At 40.8% G+C, this 14,867-nt stretch overlaps 1 long non-coding RNA gene across 1 annotated transcript in view; it reads right to left on the bottom strand.

Annotated features, from left to right (window-relative positions):
• The window catches only part of LOC138745253 (uncharacterized), a 31,660-nt gene extending 17,820 nt beyond the window's left edge, over nucleotides 1-13,840 (bottom strand). The window contains exons 1-2 of the long non-coding RNA XR_011346103.1: nucleotides 13,778-13,840; nucleotides 10,719-10,821 (exon numbers count right to left, since the gene is read on the bottom strand). This is a non-coding gene — a long non-coding RNA (uncharacterized lncRNA). The remainder of the gene's footprint in view (nucleotides 1-10,718; nucleotides 10,822-13,777) is intronic.
• Nucleotides 13,841-14,867: the final 1,027 nt, after the last annotated feature.

Below are 14,867 nucleotides of genomic sequence, written 5' to 3'. Positions count from 1 at the left end.
TCCAGGGAAAGGTTGAACAGGATTGGACTTTATTCCTTGGAGTGTTGAAAAATGAGTAAGAGATTGCTTAAAGTGGCATATGAATGGGAAAAAAGGCTAAGAAAGACTGCAGTGGACCCAATTGTGAAGGAAACATTTTGCTCGAGAAAAATTGTCTTTGGCCCATTTCCTCTGGAGTTATGAAACCACTCACAGAACAAGTCAATGACGTACGATTAAAATAGAGGTTTTCAAACTTTTTCTTTCCAATCACATTCCACCTTAAGTAATCCCTTACTAACAGAGCACTTCTGGCACAGGGACTAAGTGGAATATGATCCGGCGGTTGGGGGTGGGGTTGTGGAGGAGGAATTTGAAAATCACTGCTCCAGATGTAAAGATTACTCCATCTCAGTTTTAAGCAGACATCCTTTTATTCTGAGGTTGTGCCCACTGGTCCTAAACTCTCCCAGTACTGGCAAAATCCTCTCTATTTTGTGAGTTGGTACAGATTAGTTCAGATTTTGAGAAAAGATGGATGGACAGAACTTTGCAACAACATAATGACAGTCAGTACAAAAGAAGCCACAGCGAGCTTGCATGGGAGCCAGGAAGGGAAAGTAGCCACTTCATTGAAATGGAAGCAAGAGAATGGGCTCAGGAGCCAGAACCCAAGTGAGAGAAATTCTGGTTCATGAGCAAGTCACTAAAACCCAATGATGCTTTCCAAAGTGCATTCCGATTTGGGAATACGAGGCATTCATCTCGACTTATTTCACCAGTTTGGGCATTTTAGATCATTAATATTCCCCAGTATTCTTAAAAATCTGATGATGAGGTGTTACATGTGTTGTTAAGAGGTGTAACAATGCAGCTCGCAGTATTTGCACAGCAGATATAATAAGGGATCCACCCTTCCCCCTCTCCTTCATAGTGTTTATTTAAGACAAACATTTTTTCTCTCAATTTGCCCATAATCTGCAAAGAAATGATGATGAGATCACGAGATGTAGCAGTAGAACTTCATTCATCTTTTGATTTGATCGCCTAAACAAGTTTTTAAAAAATTACAGAGCAGTGAGGGTCTGGGATGCATTGCTGGGGTGGAGGTGGGGGCTGGAGCAATAAGGACATTCAAAACACTCTAAGATACATGGATGGAAAAATAATAGAGGGTAATGAGTGTAAGGTAGGGAAGGGTTAGATTTGTAACGACACTGATATACCATAGTTTACAAACAATTAAAGAATACCCTCACTTGTTTCTTCCAGAAGACAATGCAGTCGACCTTCTTTATCCTCCTCAGACACAACATTGCATTCTTCAACTCCCCAAACACCACTCAGCCAAACCCTTTTGACCTTCTCATTGGCTCAGTGCCACATTGTAATCCTGACCCTGTCTCTCTACTCCTCCTGCATCCGAGATCCATCACCCATATACTGATGTTTAACACACCCGGACACGTGGGCTATTCCTCCAGCGCGATTATCCAATTACATCATCAGCGGCAACTGGCACCGTTCCCAAAGCAGGCAGATACATCACCGTGACAGCCCCGCCCACCTCCAGCCTCCAATCCATGGAAGGAGGCGACTGAATGGAACTGTCCCCAGTGTAACGGTCTGGAGGGTTGACAGTTCGGCCTCATCTCGTATGATACTGCAAGACAGACGATGCAGGGGTATGACTGGTCCTCTGGCTCTGGCCCTGATGCAGAACGTGTATTCGAAATACACTGGCTTCAACCTGTTGATGGAAACAGTGTTACCTTTTCCATTCCTGTCAATCACAAAACACTATGGATGGTGTCATAAGACCCAGACAGAACCATCGTAAATGGGCTAAAGTGGTTTACGAACATCATCATGTCAAAGAAACACATGAGTACAGCGTGGTAAATCATTTGGCACATCCACTGCAGATGATGCTGCCACATAGGAGAACATCAGAGTAATCTCATTTTCTCAAAGACGGTCAAGATAACTGACCTGTTCATGGAGCACTGTGTCTGGACTCAGATTCACAAACTCACCTGGCAAGGTCAGCATACAGCCATAGACTAGCTCTACCACTAAACATCCATGATCTGCCCTAAGAGCTGTAGTCACACAAAGGAGAACCATGGGCAAATGTTCGCTCCATGTCGATGATTTGCCACCTGCTGTCAATGGTGCTATCGATTGTCAATGGAAATGCTCAAAGAAGCTGTTGGCCCTGAAATGCTCAGCGATAATTCAGGTAGTGCCCAGAGGATCAGTGAGAGCTCAGACCAATGCTGACTCGAACTGAGACCCTCGATCTGTTGTAATAGTGCCCAGAACACCAGAAGATGGAATCCAATGATCCACAAAAGTCCAAGCAATTGTCTCTGCAGAGATGCCAATGATAGGAATTTCATCCTGCCACCTGGTAGTCCTGTCCTCACCCGTGAGCAGTGAAGTACATTGCCAAGATGGTGGAAGTGGACCTTGGAAGCCACAAGGTGCACGTGCTGGAAATAGGAATCCAAAACAACAAAATCCCCCAGCTTGAATTTCATGTGCCTGGAGACTTTAGTGTGTTGACCCACCAAGCAAGTCCTTGCCCATAATCCAACATGCTGTTTCACACAAAGCCAGGTAAGATGTTCCTTAACCAGTTTGATTGATGCTCTTCTACCAGGAAGAGATAGATTATGAAGAGAAAATCTCCTGCTCATAGCCGCCCACACAAACAGCCTAGTCCTTCCTGTTGGGGGAAAAAAAAAATCAGACCAACTTTTCAGCCGATTCATCCAGGGTCACATCTTGAAGATGGAGACCAGAGTTGATCTGGTTACACCGGATGAAATCGGGATCAGTGCACCGTGCATGAGCCATGGCATTGAAATTGATGTCAGTAGTTGTATGTAATGTCGCACCTGGATTAGGCACCAACCACAGCATTCGCTTTCTCTCAGATGTCATGTGTGTCAAATGAAAATTGAAGGATGAAGTGCAAGTGCCGAGTCTCCCTTGGAAAGTAGAGATAGAGTATGCATAAGAGGCTGGTGGTCTGTACAAATGGTCAAAGGATGACCTTCCAATAAAAAGCTGAAATATTGCATTGGAAATTAGGATTCATGAGGGAATTAGAAAGAAACATTTCCAAATTGTATCTTCTACTTCAACAGGAATGTCCAAACCCAGACTTGAATAAATCAAAAGAAAGATATGAATTGGATTTTGGAACTGAAATTGATCCTTTTTGGTGGTCTGACATTTGTTGGGACAATAATTAATGTTTTTGATAGTTAATTATAACTTATTCATCAATTATATTTAATGCCACATCAATTAATTTATTCCTAATTTTTCAAATTCATGTTTTAGATCTGAATCCCATCTTAAAATTGATTGTGGGGAAATGGAAAATTGTATTCCCTGAGCAAATGTGACTTATAATATTAGAACTGGGTATGATACATAATTCAAAATATGGAAACCATATTTAGATATGGGTTTGGATATCTAATGTTTTCACTTCTCCACCCCACCACCACTTTTTTTTTAATCTTAATGGTTGAACCTTATCATGTTGATTTAATTCTAATATTTTATTAATATCCTGCCTTTCCTTTTGGGAGGGAATAGTTACCACAGGAGCTTTGCACCTAGATCTGTATTTTTAATCTTTTATACTTTTTTCTCTTTTCACTTTTATGTACATTAAAACATTTATTTTTTATTCTATTTTGATCAATGTATCATTTGGATATGTTTCTATTATTATATTGAACTGTATACAAAACTATAAATATATTTTTTTAAAACTTAAATATTTCACTGCGAGATAGATAGCTTAGAGTTCTTGCCTAAATGTACTATACTTTGCCTGAGCTGGTGACTACTTGGCTGGAAAAAAAATGCCAAAGTTTCCATTCGCCCACAGACTCATTGTTCGAACACTGGTTCCACAGCACTGACCGATGCATCTGCGGTAAGAGAGCAACGCCTTGGGCATTTGATGTACAACCTTAGTGGCATTTGTAAGAACAGTGTTCACTTCATGGAAAGCATACACGGCATAGTCTTTCAAAGTTAAGGTCTTTTTGAAACAGACATCAGATCCTTTGAGTCATTCAGCAAGAGGAAATAGAGATGCTGTGGCATTCACCAGGAAACAGCAATAAAAATTCCTCATACCTAAAAACCATCACAACTGGCCAACCTTAACGGGGGGAGGAAATTCTCAAAATTCACGCACTTCCCATTCATCAGGCAAAATACCATGTTACATAACTCTAGGCCTCAAAAATACAAGATCAGAAGCACCAGAAACAATTTCCTGGGATTGATCATGATGCCACGTTCCTCAAGCCTTGGAAACAATGAGATAAGGTGGCTCTTGTGCTCCTCTTCATCCACATTTACAACCAGAATCTCCTCGATCAACACAAGCACCAAACAAACCCAAGGCCAGTGAGTTTGTGGTCCATGAACCACTGGAATGTCTGAGCTGCATTCCATAGACCGAATGGTATTCTCAGAAACTCAAACATGCCGAACGGGAGCATCACTGCTGTCTTTGTGACATCCAGAGACTCAAATGGAATCTAATAGTAAGCACGTTCTAGATCTATTTTAGCAAATGCATATTTGCTGTGGAGGTTTGCTGAGGAGTCTTGTAAATTTGGAATATTGTATCAGTCAGGCACGGTGGAATTGTTCAGGGGACGATCATCTCTGCAAGGCCGCCAATCCCTAGTTTTTTTCACAACCATATGTAACCGTGAAGCCCAGCAGCTGTCAGATCTGTGGACTACGCCCAACTCTTGCCAATCCAATCTTGCGATTTTAAGATAATCTGGGGGTATTACGAGCCTGCGTCTCAGACCATGCCTTTATATGGTGGCTTATTGCATGTCTGTACACCGTTACGATGGGGTCACAGGTGAGGAAAACACTTGAGCAAGGCTTGGAAAGGGCAGGAATCAGGTTGAAGGCTTGTCAGGCAGCAGATGGCACTGGAAGGACAACAAATGCAGCTCACTTGCATTCAAGAGCTGCAGTCCACACAACGTTTTTTCAAATACATCACGGAAAAATGTGACAAGAAATCCACTCCCAAAATGGAATTTTCCACATTTACAACTGAAAAACCACCCAAAAAGATTGCAAGACAGAAATGAAACACGAGTAACCTGTGGCCATGTTTGAAAAAGAGAATCATTTGTAGCTGAAAGAACAAATGACATATTAGAAAGACAATGTTCCTCAGGGATTGGAGAGACTGGCACCGATCCAAAGTGACAGATAATTTTGGAGTTTTACATAGAGATGGCAAACAAATAACCTACTCCAACAATTGCCTCGAATGTTTCCATTTTTCTCAGTTGCCTTCGATAATCTCTCTCAAATGAGAACAAGATCCCAAGAAAAAAGAACAGAACCAGGCCACCAGGCCCATTGAGTCTGCTCCGTAAATACACACTGAGCTACTCTTACACTCCTTCCAATTTCCAGCCTTTTCCCCATATCCCTTCATGCCCTCACTAACGAGATACTTGTCTATTTCTTGTTTAAATACTTCCAGTGATCTGGCTTCCACTGCTGTATGAGGCAGTAAGTTCCACAGCTCCATGACACTCTGGTGAAAGAAGTTCTTCCCAATCTCTGTTTTGGATGGATAACCTTTAATTTACTTGTCCTCGATTCACCCACCAAGGGAAACATCTTACCCGCATCCACCCTATCTAAACCTTTCAAAATACAAAATGTCTCCATGAGCTTTCTTCTTTAATTTCCGATACCCCAATGAATACAACCCAAGAGCTGTCAAGCACTCCTTGTACATTGTATTTTGCATTCTGGGAATCATCCTCGTCATTCTCCTCTGCACCCTCTCCAAAAATATCACATCCTTTCTCAGTTAGGGGGCCCAAAACTGCACCCAGTACTCGAAATGAGCTCTCACCAGTGCCCCATAGAGCCTCATAAACACCTCTTTACTCTTGTACACTATTCCTCATGAAATGAATGCCAACATAGTATTCGCTTTCTTCATTACCAATTTCACCTGGTCATTAACTTTTAGGTTTCCTTGCACAAGGACACCCAGGTCCCTTTGCACATCCAAGGTCTGATTTTCATCCCATCCAAATAGTATGCTTCCTGTTTATTTCCACTGCCAAAATGTACAACTGTACATTTCTCGGTGTTAAATCTCATCTGCCATCATTTTGCCCAGTTTCCTAATCTGTTTATATCCTTCTGCAACTTTACGGTTTCTACATTTCCTTCTCTGTCCCCTATCTTGGTGACCTCCGCAAATTTGGCCACAAAATCATTTAAACCACAATCCAAATCTTTAATTTATTTATCCTTGGAATATATCTATCCTGCATTCTTTTTATTACTGCCACATGCCAATCCAGAATCGATCATTACTGAACCTGAACATGTTTATTGTGATAAACATCTTCTAATAAATGTTCTGGATTTAATATTTTAAAATGTTGTTGTGGTTCCTCTTCATCACCTCTTTGGAAGCTGAATTCACAAAATTTTCCAAATATTTTTTCAGTAATAATTCTGTGGTACAGAGGGTAATTAATCTTTCCTAGAGGTTAAAAGTTGCATTTTGATTTTGTTGTCTCAACTGAACATTGAACAAGGTGAAGGCTGATTAAAATGGATTTAGTAATGATGGCCTTCAAATTTTGTATTATTGCTGTGGCTACACGGCTTGAATAATAAACTGGTGTTTCTACCGGGAATTAACTCATGGAAATGTTCTAAATACATTCATTGGAGATAGACCTTTGTGAAGAGTTTATTGCCCATTGGCAACAATCCTTGAAAAGAGATGAATCATCACCCAATAGAGCATAATCCAATCTGTCAGCACATGGTCCATACACATCACCCATTATTCCCTCTTGTTCATGTGCCCAACTAAATGCCTCTTAAATCGTGGTGATTTCACCACTATCCTGGCAACGTGGGCCAGACCCCCACCGCACTGTGCAAAAACCTGCCTCACTTTTCTCCTTTTCCCCTCTCATGTTCAATATAGGCATCGTAGTATTTTTACATCTCCCACAGGGGAGGGGGAAGAAGAAATCTACCTTCTCCAGGACTACAATAATTGGATAAATTTCAACCAGGTCATCACTCAGCTTCCAATGTTCCAGAGAAAACTATCCAAATTTGTCCAACCTCTCCCCAGAACCAATGCTCTATCCCAAGCAACCCCCTGATAAACTCTTTTTGTTATGCAGCAACTAGAAATGCAGAAAACACTTGAAATGTGGTCTAACCACGTTTATACTTCATGCCCTGCTCAATGAAGAATACTTTCTTTAACACCCTACACTTTTGTTGCCACTTTCAAGGAGCTCGCGCTTGCACCCCAAGATCCCTCATTGCAACACTACTACAACTCTTCTCAAAGTGCAAGACACTTGTCCAGATTAAACTCCATCTGCCATTTCTCTGCCCACATTTATAAGTCATCTGGTTTGGAAGGGAAAATACGAGGAGAACTGGGTGAATCAATAGGAGAGAGAGATAAATATGGGGGAGTGTGGGCAGGTTACATGAACTAGGAAAATTCCATATTCATACCATCGATTCACAAATTCAATAAGAGATGGTTCCTCTGGATTTGACCTCACCCTGACAATGGAGGAGGCAGAAGACAAAGGTCAGAGTGGGAATGGAATGGAACTTAAAACATCTTGTGACCATGAGCCAAGATGGCCATTGTGATCGACGTGGAGGTGCTCAGCCAATCTGTCATTTACTCTGGATAGGATTTCCTGCCACAGAGTGCAAGGACATGGTTGGAGGAGGTGATTGTGAAACATTACCCAGCATGAGAATCCCTGGATGGTGGTAACTGATGTAGATTGCAGGAGAAAATGCCCGAGGACTGGGAGGAATTAGGAATCTGTAATTATTTGAAAGATCTTACTGTAAGATTCATCACCAATGAGTAGGAAAGCAGATTCAGTCTATTCTCCCTCTCAGAAAGATTTAGTTAATAAACAAAACAATCTTTCAGTACAGCCAGGGGCAAAAGGGCTCTTAATTTAGTCTTGCAATCAACAGACTTTGAAGATACCCACTGTAAAAGACTCAAAATTCAATTCTAGATTCACTTCTGGTGAAAGTATAAGAGCCAGTGGCTTGCTTAATCAGATTAGCCTTTTTCTGAGTTTCCATTTTGACTTTCACACCATCAAATGCAAGCCCCAGTTTTTGATCCCCAAGCATTTTCTATCCTTACCCACTTTGCAACCACACCTACCTGAAATTGGAACAAACAACAGCTAATTTTAACATGTATAAATCATATACAAAATAATTTACCCACATTTTCACATCACTGTCGCCACTGAGTGATAACTTGTGCCCATCAGGAAACTGCACCAGCCACTAAAGGGTGCTATTTACCTTGGTGTTACTGACTCTTTTCCAGTGTTACTTTCAGACATAATGACATATTCAACATGCACAATATTTCTTTTCTTACTGACCAGACCTATAAAGCATTATGTAAAAAAGAGAAAAGCTCAAGTCAACCAGGAGATACAAACTCCTGACTGCAATGTTGCTGTGCAAATTTGCTACATTATTGAAGTCTCACAGTGTTTACAAGAGATAATTCAAAGTCAAGCAATAACAGAAATAACAGAATATTACAGCACGGTACAAGCCCTTTGGCCCACGATGTGCTGATCTAGATATTTCTAACAAAAAAAAACCCTGTAGCGGCTACTGCGGTAGATGCTACTCAATAAAGGCAAACACATACAAAGGTAGTCAACTCAAGACTGGTTTATTGCAGACATACACAGACCTTTTATTCCCTGCCTGTCAATGAGAATATTAGTGAACACCTTCCGGTCCACAGGACCAGCAGATTAAAGCTACGAGCCATTAGTGCCCAGTGCCTTTAGGCAGGGGCTTCATCTGATCCACTCACTGTACTTTGGTGCCCAGCACTGTTAGCTCGCGACGTGTCAGGTAAGTCTGTGAACTGATGGTGGTGGTTTGTAATACTGCGCTGTGCATCCGCTACAACCCTGTTTTTCTTTCACCCATGTATGCCTGTCTAAGAGTCTCTTAAATGCTCCTTACGTGATATTGTAATGGATAAATATATTTGGAGAATTTGGTAATATTTGGGATTTTGGTAAGATTTAGAGTAGGTTACATACATACACACACAAATACATTTTAAAACATCTTATTTGAAAGACTGAAGAAATATTGAAGATCTCTGGAGAATGTTATGCACATTCACAAGTAGGTGTTAATCAAACTGATGTCATAAAATGAATGACCATTGTTTGGAAATGGAGCCAGGATGGCTACAAGTACATTTCTGCAGGGTGCTTACAGGAAATTCACTCCTTGGTTTTGTTTATCTAACACTAGGTTAAGCAGAAGAAAGAACTCCTGTTGTTTGGAAAAAGAGGAATGGAACTCTGTAGTAGCTTGCAGGAAGAAGTTACCCTCTGGAAAACCCTAACGGGGCAAAGTTCAACAGTGAGACATTGAGGTGACTAATGGTCACAGTTGTGGAAATCCTGGAACAACACATCTCTCTCTAAAAACCCTACAAGAACTATCCTGAGCGGTAAACATTTACCTATCGAGCACCAAATCCTGGTGAAATGTATACACATTCCATTCTGTGCACAGCGGAATTGCCTGCATCCAGAGAACTTGGAAGAAAGAGAAGTAAGATTGAACTGTGAACCAAATCACTTTTCTTAAATTTAAACACATTACAAATATGTGCACTTAGAATTAAAAAGGGGTTAATTTGGGTTTGTTAAGTATAGAGTTAGGTTAAAGTTTAATTCTATTTTCATGATTAAATTTGATTAAAAATAACTTCTGCTTTAAAAACCACTTGTCTTGGTGAATGTCTCTTGCTGCTGGGTTTTGGGATCCTTTGGGCTCTTAACAATATCTGCTTGGATAATGACATTGGGCCTGTTCAAAGTAGGAAATGGCTTCTACCAGCAGTAATTTCTATTTGATAAAAAAATATTGATAGGTGGCTGGCCACATACTTTTCCTAAAAATTAATACCCTCTCCCTCCCTAAACCACATTCAGCCCCGTGACATCTTTCTACATTGCATTACTGGGACCACCAAGGACCTGACCCATTTCCCATCTCTCCTTGCAATGCCAATAATGGCAGCTGCCATTAAGAACTGACAAATCACATTTTAATTCAGCAAGCAACATGAAGGTTATCCTGACATCCTGCTTAAAAGGAAGGGTCAACAAACCTTCCTAATTTTGTTACTTCATTTTTATTTTGATTCCCATGGGGCATTAGCAAAAACTGTCCTATCCATTGGCTCACCAAATTATGAGTAAAATCATGATCCCTGTTCATGAAAACCCATTACTTTCAATGTTACACAGATAAACTAGGAAGAATTCTGTAATAAAAGTGAATAAAACATTGAAAGAATTTCCCCCTTATCAACGCTGAGATTATAGCCCACTAGGCGACCGGGCAAGCAAAAAAGGCCAAATCACTGCAACACTTGGACAGTCCAAGATGGCACTGAGAAGGAGCCTGGGCCGTGCACCATGTGCGGGCTGAGATGCCCTTCACTTCCGCGGAGCGGCCAGCCAGCTGGAGAGTGATGCTGGAAGTCAGGGGTACGTCACCAGAAGTGGGTGGGCCAGTGAGCACACGTGGGGAATTTAAACCAGAAAAGCCAGTCTTTGTTTTACACTCACCTTGGTTGGATGTCTCTTTATTTGGTAGCGCTGCCGCAGCGGATGCTACAAATGGATAACTTCTTACTTGCTGCAACCAAACAGGTCTGCAAGATACACCAACCTAAATAGAAAACATGACCAGAAATCCCAGAGATCATAAATTCAAAAGGATTGGTGAAATCTTTACTCTGTATTTTTAACACCAAAGTCCCTATATTTTTAAGGCATTCGATCAAGTAACTGAGAAACATTACATTTTAAACACATGGTACGTCAGGATCAGAAGGATTGGAGCATTATTGTTCAAGTGACACAACTTTAAAAAATAACATCTAACTTTTTTTTTAACATTTTTTATTTTTCACACCATAAATCACATTAGCCATGATACACACTTTTTCCTTTTCACACATATACAGTGACATTTTCTCCTCCCCCCTCCCTCCTCCCAACCCACCCCCCCCCACCCCCCCCCACCCCCCCCCATCCATTTAAGGTATACAATCTAGGTTACAATAAACAAGTCAGACAATGTTGTCATTCAACAAAAATACACCAGAAATTCTACTGAGTCCATTCTTTTCTTTCCTTCTCCTTCCATCAACTTAGGTAATGATTGTCCCCGGTAGGTTTTCACTATTGTATTTAATATAAGGCTCCCATATTTGTTCAAATATTTCGATATTATTTCTTAAACTATATGTAATTTTTTCTAATGGAATACATTTATTCATTTCTATATACCATTGTTGTATTTTCAAATTATCTTCCAATTTCCAGGTTGACATAATACATTTTTTTGCTACGGCTAGAGCTATCTTAACAAATCTTTTTTGTGCATCCTCCAAATCAATTCCAAATTCTTTGTTTTTTATGTTACTTAGGAGAAAGATCTCTGGATTCTTTGGTATATTGTTTTCTGTTATTTTATTTAATATCTGATTGAGATCTTACCAAAATTTTTCTACTTTCTCACATGTCCAGATTGCATGATTTGTTGTTCCCATTTCTTTTTTACATCGAAAACATCTATCAGATACTGTTGGGTCCCATTTGTTTAACTTTTGAGGTGTAATGTATAGTCTGTGTAACCAGTTATATTGTATCATACGTAGCCTCGTATTTATTGTATTTCTCACCGTTCCAGAACATAATTTCTCCCATGTTTCCTTTTTTATCTTTATATTTAAATCTTGTTCCCATTTTTGTTTAGTTTTACCATTTGTTTCCTCATTATCCTTTTCTTGCAGTTTAATATACATATTTGTTATAAATCTTTTGATTAACATTGTATCTGTAATCACATATTCAAGGTTACTTCTCTCTGGCAAACTCAAACTGCTTCCTAATTTATCCTTCAAGTAGGATCTCAATTGGTAATATGCCAGCGCTGTATCTCCAGTTATATGGTACTTATCTCTCATTTGTTCAAAGGATAAGAATCTACTTCCTGAAAAACAATTTTCTATTCTTTTAATCCCTTTTTTTTCCCATTCTCTAAAGGAAAGGTTATCTATTGTAAAAGGGAGTAACTTATTTTGCGTCAATATTAGTTTTGGTAATTGATAGTTTGTTTTATTTCTTTCTACATGAATCTTCTTCCAAATATTGAGGAGTTGATGTAATACTGGAGAAGTTCTATGTTGTACCAATTTTTCATCCCATTTATATAATATGTGTTCAGGTATCTTTTCCCCTATTTTATCTAATTCTAATCTCGTCCAGTCTGGTTTTTCCCTCGTTTGATAAAAATCTGATAGGTATCTTAATTGTGCGGCTCTATAATAATTTTTAAAGTTTGGCAATTGTAAGCCTCCTTGTTTATACCATTCTGTTAATTTATCTAGTGCTATCCTCAGTTTCCCCCCTCTCCATAAAAAATTCCTTATTATTTTCTTTAACTCTTTGAAGAATTTTTCTGTCAGTTGTATTGGCAATGCCTGAAATAAGTATAATATCCTTGGAAAATGTTCATTTTAATACAGTTTATCCTTCCTATTAGTGTTAGTGGTAAATATTTCCAATGCTCTAAATCGTCCTGTAATTTTTTCATTAGTGGATAATAATTGAGTTTATATTGTTGGCCAAAATTTTTGTTTATTTGTACACCTAGGTATCTTATTGCCTGCATTTGCCATCTAAATGGAGATTCCTTCTTAAATTTTGAGAAGTCCGCATTATTCATAGGCATTGCTTCACTTTTATTTACGTTGATCTTGTAACCCGACACTTCTCCATATTCCTTCAATTTCTTATATAATTCTTTTATTGATAGTTCTGGTTCTGTTAAGTACACTATAACATCATCTGCAAATAGACTGATTTTATATTCCTTGTCTTTTATTTTTATTCCTTTTATATTATTGTCTATTCTTATGTGATACTACAACAGGAAAAACGAATGGAATCAGACACATTCTATGAGCATTGGGAAGCAAAAAATGGATTGGTTTTCCATCCCTTCCTCAGCGACCCAATGACCCCGACAGGTCCTCCCCGACCTGCGACCATAGTGTAGTCCAAAGGATCAATCAGACCCCACAATGGTCGCAAGTCGGCGTTTTGCCCCCGTGCGAGGAGCCCTGAAGTCTTAGAGCCTATTTTTAAAATCAAACGATTTGACAAACAAGAACAGACACAGGACACGTAAAACCCAAAATGTGCGGATTGACTTTGTGACTCAGCGTCTCGGGCTCCATCGGCTGGGGACAGCCATCTTAATTTCTGTGCGCATGCGCGAGTGTCAGTTGGCGCTTGCAAATACGATTCAGTTCGTGGCCCTCAGTTGGGACATGCGTATCAGCCGCGCATGCGCGAACCGAACTCCGTTGCCAACCCACCACGCATGCGCAAACCAGACTTGCCAATCACCTGCCCCCACCCCTTCCCGCTGCAAGTAAGCCCGCGGCCTCCAGCCTCGCCCTGTCGGCGGCATCAGGCCTCACACCGACGCCTCGGCTCGACCCAAACACCCCGCCGGTACCGGCCGGTCCCGGGTGGGGCCCGGTGGACTGCGGGGCGCCCGCTTTCCCTGGACCGCGCCACTGTGGAAGGTTCCGGCGCCTCCGCCAACTTACTCCCATTCGCGCCCGAGGCGACACGACGGACCCCGAGCAGACGACGCTGCCGCAAATGTCCCGCCTCCTCACAGCAAGAGCCAATCAACCCGCGAACCCGCCCATCAATCCAACCCGACTTCAGCGTCCAATCAAATAACGGCCTCACCGAATCAACCCGTTTCCTCGCGTAACTGAAGCAACCAATCAGCGAGCGAGCGAGCGAATACACAGGTGAACCCAATCAGCATCAGAAGACAAATCAAGCAGTCGAAGGATCAGAAGACCCTTCGGCCCTTCCACTTTTTACTAATCCAACAACAATCAAATCCTTGGGAAACACAGGATCACTTTGTCCTGGCTCCAGGATTCCTCTGATCTCAAGCAATACATTGTACCCCAACTGCAAGGGAGACTATTTATTCTCAATCTTTCCTTCATATTTATTACCGCTTCCAATTTAATGTCTGCTACTTTTTTCCAAGTATTTACATCTAAGTTCAATGCATATGATCCCTCTACGAGTGGGTACGGCAATAAACTCATCACAAGTCCATGGATCCCAATTTCAAATGCACCTTCAAAAGTAGAGAGAATTCCAAGGATATTACATTTTCATTGAAGACATTTCTTAAAGTCTAAGCAGCTGATCGGTTATTGGGAAATTGTGACACTTGGTGTTCGGCTCCTTTGCATTATCCTCTCTCGATCCGTGCTGCTGTGTCCTCTCATAATGTTGTAAGGTCATCTCCCTTTTTACCAACGACCAAGAGATCCACATTCAAACTTTCCTTCTATCACCTGCTTAAAACACCCCAGAAACAAATCTGATGATCTTTGTGCACTTCTCATGCTTCAGGTAAGGAAACTGTACACGTGACTCCCGATGTAAGATGAGCAAGACCATTCGATGTGAAATTGGAGCGTGCGCGCTACTGTGATGGGTGGAAAGGCAGACACACGCCCAAAAAATCAAAGTCAAAGACTCCTTTATTACACTTGCAGCTCTGCTTCTATTCTCTCCCTGCTGCTGTCGACTGGAGTGATGTCACATCCATGCCGGCCTCCAATTGTTTGGTGTTCCCTTCTTTGTTGATTCCTGCCGTGCGCG

The sequence above is a fragment of the Narcine bancroftii genome, chromosome 11 (genome assembly GCF_036971445.1).
Source record: "Narcine bancroftii isolate sNarBan1 chromosome 11, sNarBan1.hap1, whole genome shotgun sequence".
NCBI classification, from domain to species: domain Eukaryota; kingdom Metazoa; phylum Chordata; class Chondrichthyes; order Torpediniformes; family Narcinidae; genus Narcine; species Narcine bancroftii.
The sequence above is the reverse complement of the archived record's forward strand: the minus strand, read 5'-3'. Positions and strand labels throughout refer to the sequence as shown.